General features: G+C 36.7%; 1 non-coding gene across 1 annotated transcript; it reads right to left on the reverse strand.

Moving 5' to 3' along the window:
• Nucleotides 1-14,498: 14,498 nt before the first annotated feature.
• Nucleotides 14,499-14,571, reverse strand: TRNAF-GAA (transfer RNA phenylalanine (anticodon GAA)). The gene has a single exon. It is a non-coding gene; the product is annotated as a tRNA-Phe (tRNA).
• Nucleotides 14,572-14,927: the final 356 nt, after the last annotated feature.

Consider the following 14,927-nt stretch of genomic DNA (forward strand, 5'->3'; position numbering starts at 1 on the left):
TGAAGAAGAAGAGTCTGAAGAAGAAAATGAAAGAGAGGATGCGACCACATCCGTAGTAACCTACAATGTGATCATGGAAACAACAAACAAAGAAGAAAAATTGACGTTGAATGAACAGAGAAAAGCACAAAAACCATTCTTGGAACAACCACCGACCATGGAATTAAAAACCTTACCAAGCCATCTGAAGTATGTTTTCTTGGGGCAAAATGAAACTCTGCCAGTGATAATTTTCTCTGCGCTTCAAGAAGAACAAGAAAATGCGTTGCTTAGCATCTTGAAGAAGTACATAAAAGCAATAGGATAGACGCTAGCAGACATAAGAGGAATCAACCCCACATATTACATGCATAGGATACGTCTCAAAGAAAACCAAAAAGGGTCTATAGAGTCTCAACGCAGACTAAACCCTGCGATGAAGGAGGTTGTGAAAAAGGAGATAATCAAATGGTTGGACGTAGACATTATTTATCCAATCGCCGATAGCACGTGGGTAAGCCCGTATAATGTATGCTCAAGAAAGGAGGAATGATGGTAGTCCTAAATGCTAACAATGAATTAATACCAATGAGGACCTTCACTAGTTGGCAGATCTGCATGGACTACCGCAAACTCAATGCGACGACGAAGAAGGATCATTTCCCTTTGCCTTTTATGGACCAGATGCTAGACCACCTAGCAAGAAATGATTACTTCTGTTTTCTGGACGGATATGCAAGCTACAACCAAATAATGATTGCTCCTGAAGACCAAGAGAAAACCACATTCACCTGCCCCTACGGAACGTTTTCTTTTTGCTGCATGCCATTCAGATTATGCAATGTGCCGAGCATGTTTCAGAGGTGAATGATGGCCATCTTCTCTGAGTATCTTGAAGATTCAGTGGAAATTTTTATGGACGACTTCTCAGTTTACGGGCAAACATATGAAGTCTGTCTGAACAATTTGGAGAAGATACTAAGGAGATGTGAAGAGACAAATCTTATGCTGAACTGGGAGAAGTGCCACTTCATGGTGAATGAAGGTATTGTGCTCAGGCACAAAGTTTCCAAGGAAGGGCTAGAGGTGGATAAGGTAAAGATTGAGGCCATTGAAAAGCTCCCACCTCTAGAAAATGTGAAGGCTGTCAGGAGTTTCCTAGGACGCAGGATTTTATCGTCGTTTTGTGAAGGACTTTTCGAAGATTGCTTGACCATTGAGTGCGTTGCTAGGGGCCAATAGAACGTTTGAATTTGATACATAGTGCCTCAACGTATTCAAGATACTGAAGAATGCATTAATAAGCACACCTGTATTGATCACACCGGACTGGACAAAGCCATTTGAGCTGATGTGCGACACTAGTGGTTATGCGATGGGGGCAGTACTAGCACAAAAGAAGAAAACAATGCTACACCCCATCGCATATGCGAATAGAACCTTGAACCCTACCCAAACAAATTACACTACCATTGAAAAAAAACTTCTTAAGGTGATCTTTGTGCTGGAGAAATTTAGAGCTTACTTGCTGGGATCCAAAGTGATCGTTCACACCGACCACTTGACAATCAAATATTTAATGACCAAGAAAGATGCAAAGCTGAGGTTGATTTGATGGGTTCTCCTCCTTCAAGAATTCAACATGGAAATCATTGATCGCAAGGGGACGGAGAACCAGGTTGCGGATCACCTATCAAGATTAGAAAATTCGGAAGTCGACCGTAACCAGTCGGAGGTAAACGCAACATTCCCAGATGAGCAGCTATTCAAAATTGAAGAATTACCATGGTACGCAGATGTGGTTAATTGCCCCCCCGATCCCTATAGAGCGAAAGAGCTGCCTGGTGATCCCTAGGTTGCAGCACGTCCGGTCGTTAACTCCTCGCGCCGCTACCGCCGTTTCTAGGATCGACCGACGCCTCACTTGCACAGGTACCTACGTAGTGTAGTTTCGGTCATCTCGGGGGAGCTCTACGCTCCATACGCTTACTAGAATATTCATTCTCTCCTATGAAAATAATAATTTCTTTCTCGAGATAAAAAAAGAAAGCGAAGCCTTACGTGATAGGGGCGCTAACCAGACTGACAAACCAGAAAGCAAGGGTGGTCGTAGATCACAAGCTAACGTACCAACAAGCCGATCAGCCCTCCGGTGCAAAACCAAACCAAGCCATGACTACGCTCTTTCATGATATGATGGACAAGGGTTCAGTCGAAGAGATCGAAGCGAAGTCATCAATTCAACCATTCGCACGGTCTCCCACCTCTTTTCCAAATGAACCGAACCTCGATACCACATTCAGAAAAGAGATACGGCCATCTCTGACGGTTGCACACCCTCTTTAGATCGTTCTATTCGTGCTTGAAAAGACGCTCGACCACCAATGTCTTACACTGCATGGCCAGTGGCTTTAGCTTCTGCTACTAACAATGACTACAGCTCTGACGACTGCCCTACTTACTCACTTACATGTCGTCTTCGGCTGGGTCTTGACATACATTCCAGATCTATCTTCCACTCGCGCTCTCGAGACCTGACTAGACATGAAATGAACCATCTATCCGTATTTCTTGTCTCAGCTCTTGTCTTCGACGACGAGACCGAACCTTTTGGTATGTATTGCCCCCTAACTATAGATCAGATCCACCGGACGAGAAACTCAATTCCGCACCGTCGGACTTATCCACCAAGGGATACGAACGAGCTACCAAGTTCATACTTTACCCCACCCTAAACGAGCATTTTCGGGGACTAGCTCTCCTTAACTGTTCGACCCTATGACCTATTTGATTTTACCCCATTTTTTTCGTTACTCGTTACCAAGTATTTCCCTTATATAGGCGGAGGTTGGCCCATGTCTTCGAAGATCGTTTAAAAGTTCACTTAAAAAAGTGAGCTCCTTACCGTCTCTTTCCACGGGGATAGGGTGGGTGTCCAGCTCGTTCAGCTTCTCGTCAAAGAAGTCAAGAAAGCATTCTTGAGGATTGTAGGGGGCTTTTTTCGCCAAGGCGGGATGCTCAGTAAGCACTCTTTGAAAAAGAGTGTAACATGAGTGTTTTAGCTCCCGGATCTAGAGATCCCTATTCTCGAATGATCTCATTCAAGAATAATCGCTTTGAGAGGAGCTCGCCAAGATGCCAGCATGTGATTGGTGCATGATCCGCAACGCTTCATCACCTGATAGACACCTCAACAGAATTCCCGATAAGCCTCTTTTGAATAGCTTACCATCATTAACGATATACCTTTAGGTTGGCTATCTTCTTTAGCTTATTCGCTTCGTATCTATCATCCAGTAAGGTTCCTTTTGTCAGATACTCGATATATGGCTGTCTCTAATCCACTACATTGATAAATGCACATTCTGCTCGAGAGGAGGGCATCCATGTGCATTTTAGACAAGCCTCTTCTCGAGCTTTTGCATCCCTAGCCATATCATATCAGGCTAGGGCCAATAGTAACCTTGTCTTTGCAATCTTCTGTAGAGGTTTACCACTGATGATATTGATTATATATATATGATATGCGGCTTCACATCACAAGTGATAGATAAAAGGTCTTAGCAAACGGTGGCGTCCTACGAACTTCAAGTGATTGATCGGTTTCTACTCTGCCAGACGGAGACTGGCTTCTCCGGCCCCATTTCGGGGCACTACTGGAGAGCACTTTGGGCGCTGGTTTTTCGATCGGATGGATCACTTTCAGATATCTGGTCTGTGAACAATTTTCGAAAAATTACACAGCCCACCAAAAAAGGCAGCATATACACGAGTGAAAATCCTATTATTGGGATGAGCCAAATCTTTACAAGAGGGGGTCAGACCAGATCCTGCATGTATGTGTACCAGAGGCTACTCACCAGTGCATATTATCCCAATGCCATGACTCACCATATGGTGGACATTTTGGAGGTCAACGTACAGCAGCAAAGGTGTTACAAAGTGGATATTTTTGGCCGACTTTATTCCAGGACGCGAAAGACTATTAAATGAAATGTGACAGGTGCCAACGAACGAGAAATATTTCATGGAAGAATGCGATGCCAATGAATATTATCTTAGAATTGGAGTTTTTTGACGTATGGGGCATAGACTTCATGGGACCATTTCCACCATCAAATGGTCACAAGTACATCCTGTTGGCCGTCGATTATGTGTCCAAATGGGTTGAAGTAGTATCGTGCATCGCAAGCGATGTGGCGATAGTCTCCAAATTCTTGTGGAAAAATATCTTCACTTGTTTTGGCACCCGACGTGCCATAATAAGTGATGAAGGCTCCCACTTTATCAATGGCGTCATCAACAAATTACTGCTCAAGTATAATATCCACCATAAAGTCGCCACCGCATACCATCCATAGACAAACGGCTGAGCCAAGGTGTCCAATAGGGAAATCAATTTGATCCTAAGGTGGTGAATCCTTCACGCAAAGATTGGGCCATGAAGTTGGACGATGCCTTGTGGGCATACAAGACCGCCTATAAAACACCTATAGGTATGTCCCCGTATGCGCTGGTGTTTGGGAAGGCATGCCACTTACCGCTTGAATTGGAGCACAAAGCACTGTGGGCAGTGAAGAAGCTCAACTTTGATTTGAAGACCACAGGGGAGGCAAGAAAACTTCAGTTGATCGAGCTAGACGAATGGAGAACTCAAGCATATGAAAATGCCAAAATCTACAAGGAGTGTGCAAAACGTTGGCATGACAAACGACTATGCGAGAAGAATCTCCAAGTTGGACAAAAAGTCTTGTTATATAATTCTTGGCTATGACTTTTTCCCGAAAAATTAAAGTCACGTTGGTCCGGACCATTTATAATCAAAGAGGTATTCCCGCATGGTGCGGTTGAGTTAATCAATAAAGAAGAGACCAGCGCATTCAAGGTCAACGGGCAAAGAGTCAAGATGTACGACGGAGGAGACTTGCATCGCGAGAAAACCTCCATGGACCTGAGGAATTCCTGACTGAAGAAGAAATGAGCAAGTCCCTGCGATAGTATGCGATACAAACTCATAAGGGATGCAATTCTTTTGAAGTATCTTTTTTACATCTTTATTTTATGAACTCACTCTACCTTTTTATATCTCTTTTTACACCACCATTTCAAAAAAAAAATAAAAAATAAAAAATAAATTCAACTCTGTCTTTCATATTTTTGACCCTCTCGATTTTTTAGCAATGATCGTGGTAATTGATTGCGGAGAATCTACACGATAACCGAAAAAACGCGATCAGTTCGTTCAACCCATCGAAATCGAAGAAATCAGCTTGCTGCAAAGAAGGATGCGATCACAGATGATGTGGACAACATAGTAAATTTGGGGGTTGTATCTTTCTTTGATTTTTCTATTCTAAATTTTGCACTCGCATCTCATTTTTAACATTGAAATTTTTATCTTGCATCCTCTATAGTTGGCACAATCATCGAATGATTTCTTACCTTAATTATTCACCGCAATTTTTTCTGTACCAAGTATGATGTCAATGATGAAAAGCATGCCTCTATTTCTCATCACATGTACTAGAATCAACTTACTTTCAGGACAGTCAATTTATGAAATATTTTTAGAAGTTAGTGGTCCACCAACTTTCTTTCAAAATGACTTTTACGAAACTTCCTGAGAGCATCACATGAATCATTTTAGTCTATCAACAATGAGGATATTGTTGGGTTTAAATTTGGGGGTGCTAGTATTTATTTTCAACCTTGCTACTTTTAGACATCTTAAAAAAAAAAATCATAACGTTGAGATCGGATCCTACTCATAGTTGGATGTCTGCATGACACCCGTGGAGGCAAGCCAAAACAAAGGTAGGAATCGTGATCAACGCATAAATCAAGTGATCACAGCTCCGCTGCCAAATGGACATGAGTTTAGACTGAGAAAGAGCGCCTTGCTCGTAGTTGGATGCTCGCATGACACCTGTGGGGGTAAGCCAAAAAGAAGGCAAGGCACTTGGATCAGCGCAAGGTCACAAAAAGAATATCTAAACTGCACAAGGATAAAAAGCATTTGGAAACACCCCGATTGAAAAAAAGTTTTGAAATAAATCATGCGATGTCCTGGAAACAAGTAAAGTCTTTTTGAAGGTTAAACTTGCGGTCCCTAAGTTCTAGAAATATTTTAAGAAGAAACCAGTATAAAAATTAAGAAGATTTTGGTTCATAAAATTTGAATAAGGCACCTCGAAAAATCTAGGTAAGGAAAAGGCGGCTGACTCACTAAAGTAAATCTTTAGTTTATGCTTGAGGACAAGTATTGTTTTAAATTTAGGGGTGTGATAATGGGCAGAAATGCACGTTATTACAACACAAATAAGTAAAACAATGAGGGAATGCGACAGTAAAATATACAAAATCATGTCCAAAAGCGTTAAACTGAGAATATTGCGATCGCATGCGCCCATCGCATAAAAGCAGCTAATTTACTTATTTTGTCTAGGAAAAATGCGTTGGTGCAAAGCAAATTACGATCTAAAGAATTCAACGACCACGTGCATTAAAAGATCGCGACCACAAAGCCATGCGATCGTATTTGCTCGCAAGAATTTGCTCAAGCAGGTGGCCGTATAAAGATGGCGCATCAAAGTTAAAGCTTAATAAATCATGATGGGATGGAAAGCTGATGACGGTCAAATCTGAATTTAGTTGACAAGCCGTTAACGAATCACTGTAGTAAATACATTCAACTTTTCGGTGACCATTAATCGGCGCATCAGACAGAAGATTTAATGACCTCCTATCATTGCAATCATTAGAGAGAAAGACTCTTCACATTGAGCTCTATAAATACCGAAGGCTACCATTGTTAAAGGAGTTCAACACAGTTCGCCATATAGATAGACCATATACAAATTAGTTAGCCATTAGTTTGTAGTTGTTCTTATACTTAGAAGGTGGAGATGAGAGAAGAGAAGAAGACGCCGAGAGATTATTCCTGGTTAGCTCGGAAGACTGCCTTGGAAGCGCTGTAAAAGGAGAGAGGGCTGACACATACAAAAGCAAGAACATTCTTCTGGGCAGAGTAGAGTAAAAAGACAGTGTAAAAAGCTTCGGGAAATAAGACATTGCTACTGGGCTTCTTATCCCTACTTTCCATTGTTGTTTTGTATTCTAACTTTAGAGATACTTGAGAGAATAGTCTAAAGAAAGAACTTAGACTTGAGAGAGTCAGGTTAGAATCCAGGCTTGAGAGAGTCAAATTAGAACCGCATAAGCAAAAGATAGAAACTTAGACATAAGTTCTGTTTGCTACTATGCATCGCATGCACCCTAGAAATAGGATATGATAGTATGCGGTCACCTTGTACATGTGTGTATCATTCATCATCGCATAGATAAGAATAGTGGCTTAGACTTAAGTCCTATCGACATTATCGTATACATCGCATGCGTCCTAGAAATAGGAACTATGGCATTAACATTGAGAGAAGACATGCTGTTGTGTGTGTGTAGCATGATCGCATAACTTGAATGCAATCTTAGGAAGTGTTAGTTAAATCCCTTTTCAACCCGTTCATCGCATACTCATTGTATTCTCGATTTCATCAACTCTTTACTCAAACAGGCCGCATAAGATTTATACTTAAACAAAACAGCAACCAACTTATTTGTTTTTGTCACCGCAAAGGAATCAAAATTTACTGTCGCATAGTAACTCAGTAATCCATGTGTTCGACCCTAGACTTACTAGGAAACCTAGTGAAATTTATACTTGGATTTTACTAGGAAAACTTGCATGTGCAATGCATAATTCATCACCGCAATTTCATACCATTATTTCATCGCATTTACAATGCATCAACAACCTGAAGGATGTTGGGATTGGTGTCTTAAATCTCTTTGTAATCTCGTAGTTTGTAAACTTTGTATAAACATATTGCCGTTAATAAAATAAGTGTTATTTTATAAGCATATACTCAATCCAATAAACTAAGATCCGAGGTTATTTCATGTAATTTAAACAAGTATGTAGAGACATACAAGTGGATCTTGTTCCAATTATAACCTGAACGGTCTGTAGTAGATGGATAAGGTTGGGTACCTTATCCTGGTGACACTATGGATACGACCCGCTTTGTAGGTGTTACAAGTGTTGTAAAATGCTACAAATGATCTAATCTTGATCATTCATGTGGAGACATGTGAGCGGGGGTATCCTATACAAAGAGTTTGTATAAGACTGGACCACGAAAAGATTAGTGTCTTTATATAATGCCATCAATAATATAGACTTACATTTCACTAGGATGACCATAGGTGACATGACCTGAATCCAAAGTGAGTTGTGAACTCCTGCTCATGAAGACGGTCCTTTGATTTGTATGGATGAGAATGGCCAGATTGCTAACTCAACAAGCTTACCATTTTGGTGATTTGTCTAACTAGGGAGCCTGGAACACAGCTACACAAGGAGAAATTCACTTCTTCCCTGATGTAGGAGTAAGTAGATAAATTGTTCCCTTAAGGGTTGAGTTCGGGTCTTGAACATAGTGGACACACCCTCTCTTGGCTCGAGAGGGACTTGGTCATAGTTGGACTATGACTTATTTTTTATTAGAGGAATTAGTAGTACTTAAGAAGCTAGATATAACTACAGAGGCAACACGGTAATTTTGGTTCAGCTGTACTTACGAGCAATTTGTGAAGGGTCATTGCACTGTTGATTGATTATATCCAATGGACATAAAAATATTTGTAGTGCGAAGAGTGCAACTGTCGGTCTTTAGTGGAATGACCGACAGTTAATGAATGTTGGGTAATTTAATTAAAGAGTTTAACTAATTATCCGAGTACCATTGGAGCTTCAATCTATAGATCCATAAAGTCCCATCTGTAGCTCAACAGGAATTTAATTGAGAATTATTTTTAGATTAATTTGAAGTGTTCAAATTAATTGAAGGAATTAATTATATAAGAAATAATTAATTAAATTAATTATATATGTCATATAATTAATATAATTTATTTGATACATTATAATATAAGGTAATATGAGAGAAATTTGAATATGATTCAAATACTAATTATATGAATGAGATTCATGTAATTAAATTTAATATGAATATTATTTCTATTAAATACCATAAATAAGTTGAGAGAAATTAAATATTTGAATATGATTCAAATATTAATTATATGAATAAGATTCATTTAAATTGAATCTAAATGTGATTTATATGAAATTCCATGTATTGTTGAGAGAAAATAAAATCTAAAGGTTATGTTGTATTTGATGCAATATAAAACTATAAGATATGTGTCATATTTAATACAACATATGGTGTATATATATGTGTTATATAAAATATAACATATAACCTATATTTTTAATATTGTATCATATACGATATAACCTATAGTTTTTTTTCTCACTAGTGACATTTAATATAAATCACATTATATTAAATTCAATAATATGAATCAAATTCATATAATTAATATTTGAATCATATTCAAATAATTGCTGAAAAAAGAACAAACTATTTATAATTAATTTAATTTGTATTAAACCATTCATATAACCAATCAGTTTTAGCAAAAAATTTAATGTACCCTCAGTGACATCTAATTTTGCAATGATGCTTCAGTGAGATAGGACAAAAGTCACCGTAGGGTGATCATGTATCCCTTCGCTGAAATGAAACATTCTCAACCATTAGACAGAAACAACACCTTGTTACCATAATTAGCAGTCACCATTGTTTGGTTCAGAATCTGTTAACTTGCATAACAATTCTTGTAAGTGTAACCCCTCATTTTAGGTTCTAGAGTTTCACCCCAATGAGCCACCTGTAGAAAAACCCGATTGGGACATGAAACTAAAGCAATCCTATCTATTTCTGGAGATTAATAAAATGTCATGCAATATTGCCATCCTTTAGGGGGAGACCCACGATGCCATGAGGCGATGCATGAAAATTTTATTTAACCTAATGAGAGAGATTGAGGGATGTGCTATCACATGCCCCACTCCCACTAACTATAAACACTCTCTCCATTCACCTTGTTACTGACCTACCCAAATGCCACCCGTAGGGGGACACCTATGGTGCCTCGAGGCCAGTAGATCTCTCGGTGTGAATTTATAAGGAGAAACATGTAGAGGATAAATGAAGTATCATATACCCCATTTCCTCCCACTGAGTATTTTTCCTAGGATCAATTAACTTAGGAAAAATCTGGCTATTGATTTTAAGTAAGTGAATGTTTAATTTGCTAAAAAACAACACTTGTCTTTGATGATTAAACAATTTTGATTGAAATCTCATTAAACTCTTTAATAGACTTTAATCAGACTTGCATGCATGTAACAAATCTATCTAATTCACCTTTCCAAGTACGGTCCCAAGTAGGGGTGCGACGTTTATGTCAACTTAAGTACCCCAACCTAGACAGAACCCACCTGAGAAAAAAGGTCCCTTATAGATATATTTGTTATATATTTAATCTTTAATTAAGAATTAATTTAACCTGTTAAATTGATTGAAAAATTAAATTAAGATTTCTAATCTGATTAGAAATGTGATATTAGGTCTATCTGAATCATGTTTTAAAACAATTTTAAAAATGATTAAAACCTAAAGTTTGAATGCAACTCTTAATTATTGATTTTAATTCTAATTTCATTTAGTTATAACGATTATAAATATTATATAATACATGTGCATGCTAGATAATTTAAATCACGCATATACATATATTATAACACTTATAATATAAAATGATACATGAATATAAATGCATAACCTATGGTGGGTTTTAAAACTATATCATCTACGTTTCTTACAATGATTAAAATACATCTAAGGTTAACAATACATGCACATAAATTTTTTAGGCTATATATAGACGTAATATGATAAAAATAAAAAAAAAATGCAATAAACAGAATTGAACAAATGACCTTCACATCTTCAATCCAATGCTCCACCAACGGAGCTATCCCCACAATTTAGTTATAATGTTATATATACAATACATATAAATATACATATATAAACTCATGGGAAAACAAAATTATAAACAACATCAAAATTGGTCAAGTGATATCAAAAATGACCCTCACAGTTGAAATTTAGATTCTTTAAACTCCGTTTGGTAATCATTTGATTTTTTTTTTGTTTTTAAAAATTAAGCTTATATCATCTACATTTCTTACAATGATTCACATCTTTCATAAGTACAATGATTTAATTCTTAGCCAAATTTCAAAAACAGAAACAACTTTTTGAAAGCTACTTTTTTTAGTTCTCAAAATTTGGCTTGATTTTTTTAAACTATTGGTGAAAAGTAGATAACAAAGGATGAAATTTGGAGGTTCTTTAACTCGATTTTTAGGCCTCTTCTTAAAAAGTTTCATTCTACAAGGTTGTTTATAACCGAGTTAGTAATATTTTCTCAAATTTTTAACTCAAAACTCTTCGTAATTAGTCCTGGAGCTTCAATTCTTCACTGATGGCTTAGATTCACTCGAGAAACGAACCCTTCGTCTTTATTTTGCCCCTCCAGCCTTATTCTAGTGAGTTTTCCTTCCAGAACCCAGCCATAGAAAATAGACACACAGAGCTTTTGAATGCCACTGAAATTACACAAATAGCCTAAGTAGTTTGTCCAAACCGACCCAATGAACTCGTCCTTCTTGCTTATATTACCGCCTAAAATCCAGCATGAACTCTCCTTGTGCCACCTGGCCCACTATTAGTGATGAAGGGCTAGGATTTAGCAAATTTCCTTTTGCTAACTTCACTCACAATATTACTTCAGCACCATACCTCATTAGATGGCATGGTCTCATTCATATGCTTATTATGCATTCCATCATCAAACATGACCTTCCTTAACCTAGTCGAGTTTTGTCCTACTTTTACACTTAGCTACCCAAGAGCCTATTTCTTCTTGCTTACATCTTCTACCCTTCCTAAGACATGACTTCATTTAGCTCATTAGAAGGCATCACATTACTTACTCTTACTTGAAGTAATTAGGGTTTGGGTTTTACATAAACCATGTTCTTTTTCTATGTTATGGTATTTAATATAAATCATATTTATATTAATTCCTCCAATTAATGTATCTAATACATCATATCAATTATATCACATATAATTGAATTAATTTAATTATATCACATATAATTAAAGTTCCTCTTGTTAATTTGAATACTTCAAACTAACCCAAAATCTGATTCTCAACTTGAACCCATTGAACTACTAAGGAGGCCTTATGGACTTGTAGCTTGAAGCTTCATCGGTATGTGAAAGCTGACTAAACTTTTTAATCACGAGATCCACCATCCGTTAACTGTTGGTCACTCCACTAAAGACTGACAGTTGCACTCTTCGCACTACAGATATATTTCTGTGTCCATTGGATATAACCAATCAAAAGTGCGATGAACCCTTACAAATCGCTCATAAGTACAACTTGGCCAATTTACCATTTTGCCCCTGTAGTTACATCTAACTCTTTAAGTACCACTGATTCCTCTAATGAACAATAAGTCATAGTCTTACTATGACTGAGTCCTCTCTTCCCAAGAGAGGGTGTGACCACTATGTTTAAGACCCGGAATCAGCCTTTAAGGGAACAATTTATTTACTTACCCCTGCTTTGGGGGAAGGAGTGAATTCTATCTTGTGTAGATGAGTTCCCAGCTCCCCAATGAAACGAATCCCCAAAATGGTAGGCTTGTTGAGTTGGCAATCTGGCCGCTCTCACCCATACAAATCAAAGGACCGCCTTCATGAGTAGGAGTTTCCAACTCACTTAGGATTAAGGTCATGTCACCTATGGTCATCCTAGTGGAATGTAAGTCTCAATTATCTACTGCGTTATATAAACAGACTAATCATCTCGTGGTCCGATCTTATACAAACTCTTTTTATAGGATACCCCTGCTTGCATGTCTCCACATGAATGGTCAGAATCAGACCATTTGTAGCACTTTACAACACTTGTAATATTTACAAAGTGGGTCGGATCCATAGTGTCACCAAGATAAGGTATTCCTCCTTTATCCTTATACTATAGACCATTTAGGTTATTACTTAAGGCATGATCCATTTGTATGTCTCCACATACATGTTTAAGTTACATGAAATAACCACAGATTTTAGTTTATTGGATTAAGTAAATGCTTATAAAATAACACTTATTTTATTAATAACAATATGTTTACAAAGTGTTTACAAACTACGAGACCACTAGGAGAATTAGGACACTAATCTCAACACACAGATGGTTGAAACTTTAACCCTCGATCTCTCTCTTTGTGTTTTTTTTTTTTTAATTATCGACCTTCTAAAAAGCCTACCACACTACCACAAATCTCTAAATATTTTCAAAACTACCGTATTTTGCTAATTATTTTTTCAAAGTATAATATATTAGAATAAAAGATCCAAGATGATCAACATTTATTGAATAACTACAATCTTGTTTGGTAGCCATTTACCTTTTTGTTTTTGGTTTTTAAAAATTATGCTTGTTTTCTCACAATTTTTTACTACTCATAGTTGTCATATTACCTATATAAACATTTGAGCTCATAGTCAATTTCCAAAAACAAGATCTAGTTTTCGAAAATTCCTTTTTTAAATTCTAAATTTTTAGAGGCATTGTCAGAATAACTCTTTTTAGTTTTCACCTTTCACAACTAAGCTATTGGAAATAACCCTTACTTTCACAACTAAGCTCTTGGGAATAACCTTTTTTAGTTCTCACCTTTCACAACTAATCACACTTGTAGGTAGCTCGTGAAAATATTTTTCTCAATCTTCCCGTCTGAGATCAACTCTGAGATTTGAATAAGAATTTGACTTCCTTTTATCACACATCTAAATTATCTATTGTTTTGGGCTCACTTGGTGGAATCTCGACTAAGACAAAGACTAATATTGTATATATATATTTTTTCCAAATAAAGTAATCTTGTGTAGACTTTGATCATAAATATTTGATAATTTGTCTTTCTTAAATTATGTAATCTTTTGAAATTTTTTTGTTCATACGAGTAAGAAGCAGTCTTTTTGTAACCTTGCTCTCAAATGATAGACTCAAACTTAATGCTTGTTTCAACCCTAAAGACTTTTTTAGTGTACACACTAAATGCTCTTTGTCTTTCTCCTTAATGTTCTCTGATAATTTAAGATATATGGATTGTACAAAGATATTATATACTGTTTTATTTATGGAGGTTGTCAAAGCAGCTTTGTCGTGGGATTTTTTTTTATTGTGTTCGTTCCTTCACAAATCTACATTATGTCAATGATCATATGGCAAAAAAAAATTTGAACCAAAAGGTTAGAGGATAGGAACTCAAAACAACAAACGTTGTTGAACTCAAAATGACAAAAAACGCTAATTAGTCAAAATTATAATTAATAATTGAATGTTATTTGAATCCTTTAAAGATTAATAGAGAACAAAATGAACAATATGCCAAAAAAACATATTTTCAATTTTTGTCATGGCATACAATAAATAAGATAACACGACAATGAATACACTAAAAATGCGGTGAACGTGGATCGAACACGTGACCTTCAGATCTTCAGTCTGACGCTCTCCCAACTGAGCTATCCCCGCTAATAATATTTAAGATATATATTAAAATATATTTAAGGTTTACAATACATACACACAAATTTTTTATGTTGTATACAAATGTAATATGATAAAAAAAATGAAATGAATGGGATTGAAAAAATGACCTTCACATCTTTAATCCAATGCTCTCCCAACTGAGCTATCCCCACAATTTAGTTATTATGTTATGTATAAATATACATATAAATATACATAAACTCATTGGAAAACAAACTTATAAACCTTTGTAGGTAGGTTTATCAAAATGAAGAGAAATGACTCATACAACTGAATTCTTAATTTAGATTTTTTAGACCCCTTTGATAACCATTTGATTTTTATTGCAGAGAACATGG

The sequence above is a fragment of the Benincasa hispida genome, chromosome 12 (genome assembly GCF_027475165.1).
Source record: "Benincasa hispida cultivar pf3 chromosome 12, pf3_genome.v1.1, whole genome shotgun sequence".
NCBI lineage: Eukaryota > Viridiplantae > Streptophyta > Magnoliopsida > Cucurbitales > Cucurbitaceae > Benincasa > Benincasa hispida.